The sequence below is a fragment of the Salvia miltiorrhiza genome, chromosome 3 (genome assembly GCF_028751815.1).
Source record: "Salvia miltiorrhiza cultivar Shanhuang (shh) chromosome 3, IMPLAD_Smil_shh, whole genome shotgun sequence".
In the NCBI taxonomy this organism is placed as follows: Eukaryota; Viridiplantae; Streptophyta; class Magnoliopsida; order Lamiales; family Lamiaceae; genus Salvia; species Salvia miltiorrhiza.
This window is the reverse complement of record NC_080389.1, coordinates 54,855,726-54,861,478: the sequence shown is the minus strand read 5'-3', so window position 1 is coordinate 54,861,478 and position 5,753 is coordinate 54,855,726. Positions and strand designations below refer to the sequence as shown.

General features: G+C 39.0%; 2 long non-coding RNA genes across 2 annotated transcripts; both read left to right on the top strand.

Moving 5' to 3' along the window:
* The first annotated feature begins 427 nt into the window (after positions 1 to 427).
* Positions 428 to 1,566, top strand: LOC131014495 (uncharacterized). Its single transcript, XR_009098234.1, has 4 exons — positions 428 to 717; positions 1,118 to 1,182; positions 1,293 to 1,365; positions 1,457 to 1,566. It is a non-coding gene; the product is annotated as an uncharacterized LOC131014495 (long non-coding RNA).
* Positions 1,567 to 1,706: 140 nt separating this feature from the next.
* LOC131014494 (uncharacterized) lies at positions 1,707 to 2,716 on the top strand. The gene is made up of 4 exons (XR_009098233.1): positions 1,707 to 2,021; positions 2,164 to 2,232; positions 2,300 to 2,366; positions 2,502 to 2,716. It is a non-coding gene; the product is annotated as an uncharacterized LOC131014494 (long non-coding RNA).
* Positions 2,717 to 5,753: the final 3,037 nt, after the last annotated feature.

Here is a 5,753-nt window from a genome sequence, read left to right as displayed (position 1 = left end):
CGCGCTGTGCGATGCGGTGGAGGTGGAGGTGGTGCTCGGCGTCTGGAAAAGGCGGCGGATCTGGGGCGCTGGCCTGGTGCTCGGCGTCTAGAAATCGCCTGGAAAATGAAACGGGCCTCCTCGCCGGAAACTGGAAAAATTGGAACAAAATGATTTTTTCCATTTTTTTATTATTTTTTTTAATTTAAAAGAGCTTGACAAAACGACGTCGTTTTAATACATCGGAAAATCGTCCACGTCAACAAATTCCGATGGCCACGTCACCGCCGATCAAGGTGTTAGTCAACGCGGGTGCAATTTGCGATTAAATTCAAAGGTGGTGTATTCTGGGGCTATTTTTAAAGGTCATGTGCAATATGCAAATTCGGTGAAAGCTCGTGTATTTTTCGGCTATTAACCCTTCAAACATCTTCACCCCCAAATTCAAAACCCTTGTCCGCCACCCTAATCGTGCAATTCCCTCAGGTGACCTCGATCATCATTCATCCTCAAATTGAATATCTCTAGCCCCACCGCCCTACCTTCCTCCCACCGTGCGGCATCTCCTCTGCGTGAGTCCACAGCGCCGTCTACTCTGAATTGCTGTATCGACCGTCAAAGTTTGTTGCGCTGTCGAGCTCTGAATCGCTCTCCACCGACGTGCGCCGTCGAGATCGAGTCTCTCACCTGTATTGTAGCTCCTAAATTGAATTACTATCCACCGTCGCGCTATCTCCGGTAAGATTTTTTTTATTTATGTAAATTTGCTTGCAATGTCTGTAATTGTGTTTTTTTTTTTCCTTTTATGTTTGTGTTCAAGGTAATATTTTTCATCCAAGTATTGATGACTGATGCATTACATGATATGTCTGTTCTCCATTCTTTTGTCTTTTGATTTTTTTGTGATATGCTTCTGTTATGAACTAGAGATTTATCTCTCTTACAATCTACTATGTGTAATTTTTCAGCCATGGAATTAGCACTGCGTTTCCGTTTGAAACTTCACGGTGTAATATTTTATCTGATATATAAAACTTGAAATAAGTTATGCTCTTTATAGAAGTTCTTCATCAATTTTTCTAAATGCAGAGTTTGAATTTATGTGTAAATAACTCTGCATTTTCGATTCCTTCAACAGGTTGTTGATTCCAACGATGATCCTAGCTAGCAGATTTAGTTGAGAGTGAATTCTTGGGAGAATAGGTAAACTTGAATGATTTTGGTTTTAAATTAAATGGACACGATTTTTTAAAAACTACTACATATATTTTGGTTCTCTCACAGATTTGTTTTTACTTTATCTCATTCTTTAGGTAAAATAAATTACTCAAGATGACAGATGACAAGATGAATAGAGGAGATGGTGCTCTAAGAGGAGATAGCCTTGTAAAAAAGCTCATTCTTGATTACTTTTGCAATTACAGTCCCCTTAAAGTTTTATATAATTATAGAGCCTTTATTAGCATTTTTCTGGTAGTGAGTCTTCTAGCAGCACTGGCCACGTCACAATGAGGTTTTGGAATTAGCATCGAACTTTCTTCCTTTGAGCATGCATGGATTCTTGATTTACAGCGATTGTGATGCGTGGTAATGTGGTAAATACCTCTACGTTTATTACCAAATGCTTTTAATTTCTTGATTGTTAACTTGTAATTGTAGTTTTTGTACTCTGTAACTTTTACCCTTAAAAGACAACTCTTGTTTTTTTTTTCAGCTTCAATGAAGTGGTAATGTCTGTAGTTCAAAGTGTTGCATCATTGATTTTAGAAGCTGTCTTGCTTTTGGAAAAAAGAAGTGAATAAAATTTGTGGTGGTGAAGTTCTGCATAGTTCAATACTACCTATGGTTCCAAATTTAGATTAGTCATCTACTCATAAACTAATTTTGATGTTCCTTGGCTTTGAGGTAAACATCATTGCTTTAACTCTTTGAATGCTTGAGATGCTGCAGATTTCAAAAAAGAAAAGAAAAAAGAAGACAATCTTGCCAGGGGATATCAAGATGGCAGATTTCAAGCAATTTCTTGTGGTCAAGGGATTCAGGTACTGCAATCTTCTTCTTTATCTTCATGAAAATTATGTTCTCATGGTAGAAATATCAAAGCCATCTCCAGAAACTAATGATGCATGTACTGAAAGTTTGGATGGTTAGCTTAATAGTAATACCTTTTCATTTACTTTCCAGATAAAGAACTTGGATCCTTTGCCCAGGCATGCTATTGCTGCTGCCCACTGCCCACTCCAAATCTTTAAGGTGAACTTTACTGTTTATATTTGGTTGGGGCTATACCACAAGTGCGTTCATTTCATATTTTCAACAGACAAACATGACAAGTTTCTAGTTAATGTCGAATCTAAGCTTTTATCTTTTCAACCTGAAGGTATCAAGTAAGTAATAGCTCTCCATAATTTGATTATCCTCACATTCAGCTTAGGACTGCAGTTTGTGTCTTAATCCTTAGTGACATCAACATTTATTAATCAGTTCCATCTGAATCTCATTTAAGTATATGTTCTTCTCAGGTTCATATTGCAGCATGGAGTGGGGATCCTTTTCGATGATGAAATGGGGCTAGAAAGAGTCTTTAGGCACTAGGCTTTTTATAAGTTTGTGCTTTGTTCCTTGTATTCTCTTAATCTAGATCTTGTTGTCAAGATAGATTTGTGTATAACAACTTTGGAAAATGAATTTCATTTTCTGTATTGCAAATCAATAAAATATACTATTTGTTCCTGCCAATAAATTATACTCCTATATGTTAATGTTATTAAAACCTACAAATCTTCGCTGCCAATTTTGTGAAATAGAATGTAGTAGATAATAGGACGCGCAATTTTGTGAAATAGAATGTAGTAGATAATAGGACGCTCATGAGCGTCCTAAAATGTCTTTCCAAACATCCTATAATAGGACTTTCTTGGGTGTCCTATTATGATGAGTGTCCTATTATATATATTGTGACTAGCGCAAAAAGGACTCTCTTTAAGAGAGTCCTATACAAGGGAAAGTCCTATTATATGACATAAAAGGACACTTGGGAGAGTCCTATTAGGAGAATTTTGTTGTAGTGAATCTTGATTTTTTTTCTTCAAATTGGTGCGACGGTCTATCGAGATCGTATTACCAACCGATCGAATCTCGCAGTGGTCAATTTGGGCAAGGATACGGAAGAAGGCCTCAGTTCGACCAAGCCTCAACTAACGTCGACGGCAGCGAAGGGGAAGAGAAAAAAGGTGGAGGCAAAGGAAGGGGACAAAAAAGAGCTTCATATGTACACGCTCGAAGAAACCGACCTCTTCGCCGTATTTGGATCAAGGAGACGAACGATGTCATATGTGGTATCGACCAAAAAGGCGATGCCTATTAAGAGAGGGTGTTGGAGAGGATCAGCGATGCTGCCCGAGCCGTTTACAATCTGATGGGTGAAGAGTCATGAGAGGCGTGTGACCGCCGACGTGAAGCTTTGGGAGGCAACATAGGTTGAAGCTCATGCCAAGTGGCGACAAAGGCGACAGTGAGGGTGGCGGCCAAGGGCAAATGATCACAAGCTTCGATGCCCTTCGCTGAGGCCTTGAGGGCTAGACACAAGTCAATCTCACAGCAATCTTCAAGGCCAACAGGGAAAGAACCGGCTCAACCACAACGCGATGGACAACAAAATTCTGTTTATGGATACGTGAGAATTGCACTGATCACTAATTTATTAGTAACAAAACTGCAACTAAAACATTGTAATTGTAGCAACAAATAGCAAGCAGAGTATCGTATCCACAAGGACTGATAAGCGAAATTACTCTAAATAATCCAAAAGAGAACTTTAACAATATTCAGGCAACTCCCAAGATCAATGAATTAATTAAAACTAAACTTTGGAACAAAACAAATAAAATGTAGGTATAAAATCAGATAATAAAACGACTAATCCTAGGGAAGTAAATTCATTAATCAAATCCACGTAATCAACCTATTAATCCTAATTACAGTTTAATCCAGCTATGATGAGAGATCACACAAATAATCAATTGCTCCCGCTACAACAACAATGACAGTAGATTAGTAAATTATCTATCTCCGTTAGGTCTCAAGAAAATCTACTAACTCCCAAAAGCTCCTAGGAATAGCTCCCTATGATCCACCTATGTTTGTTAGGTCTCAAGGTTAAAATCATATCATACATTCATGAATCCACTAAACAATTATCTTCGTTAGGTCTCAAACCGAATAGCTACACATGCAAACTATTGATCAGATAATTCACAAGAATTCAAGCAACATGAATTATGAATCATAAACTGAAAGAAAAAAAGCATCAATAAATCAATCACATAAATCTAATTAATTATTTACAAGTCCTGGGTTCAGATAAAGAAACTAGTTAGACATTAGGAAATAAATCAAAGGCATAATAAATAAGAAAAGAATAAAAATAAATAAAATTGATAAAACCTGGAAAGAAATCTGAATAACAACTTGAATGTTGAAGTCTTCAATCTTGCAGGAAAATAAATCTAATCTATGAAAGCATTAAAATCCCAAGTCTAAAACTGAAAAATATGAAAAGAGGTGAAAAATAGGTGAAAAGAGGTGAAGAGAAGTGTCTAACAGGTCAAGAAAAGGACCTATATGTAGGCACAGGGGATAAATACAATACAGAACTCGAAAATACTGATAAAATCTGAAAATTCCCAAAAATTCGAAATTTCTCGTCAGACACTATTCATTGTTGTGCGCGACTTTTTTGTTCTGTGACCATATCTTTCTCGTCCGAACTCGGATTTGCGAACCGTTTATGCCTAAGAACTCTTATCGCAATGATCTACAACTTTCATTAAGACCACTCATCTAAATTCAGACTCAAGATTTCTGTAAATTCCATCAAAGTTCGAGCAAATATCATATTTCACAAGATAAAGCAATATAAGCACAAAATAATCATCCAACACTCAATTTCCTATAAAATGACATCATAAGAACATAAAAAAAACCATGAAAAAGTGAGTGTTATCAGACACTGAAGCTGTAACAGCCCGGCTCCAGAGTTGACGGCTGTCCCCACAGACCAATACGAGTCTTTTCTAGCGTGTTTTATCCTCACTCGCACGCTCCCTGAGAAACTTCCCAGGGGGTCACCCATCCCGGAATTGCTCCAAGCCAAGCACGCTTAACCTTGGAGTTTCTTCCGTTTGGGCACCAGAAAAGAAGATGCATCTTATTGATATGAATAGCCCAATCAAATCCTTTAAGCTCTCCTCGAATATGCAGTCCCATACCTGCATATTCTCGGAATCCCTCTCGTTCGGGTGTGTTCCGGTTCATCCCTGCGCCCCTCCGCTTGGAAGTCTTAACCGGAGCCGCTCTTTGTCCGTGCCTCTTTGCACCGGCGATCACTCCGTACTTCGTCCCCGGGCGTCACAGGCCCACCAGCTTCCGCTTGGTTCGTCCCCGAACCACACCGTACTGGGAGAGGTTCGGCTCTGATACCTCTTGTAACAGCCCGGCTCCAGAGTTGACGGCTGTCCCCACAGACCAATACGAGTCTTTTCTAGCGTGTTTTATCCTCACTCGCACGCTCCCTGAGAAACTTCCCAGGGGGTCACCCATCCCGGAATTGCTCCAAGCCAAGCACGCTTAACCTTGGAGTTTCTTCCGTTTGGGCACCAGAAAAGAAGATGCATCTTATTGATATGAATAGCCCAATCAAATCCTTTAAGCTCTCCTCGAATATGCAGTCATACTGTGACGCCCCAATTTTCTTATTAAATAAAAAGAAGTAC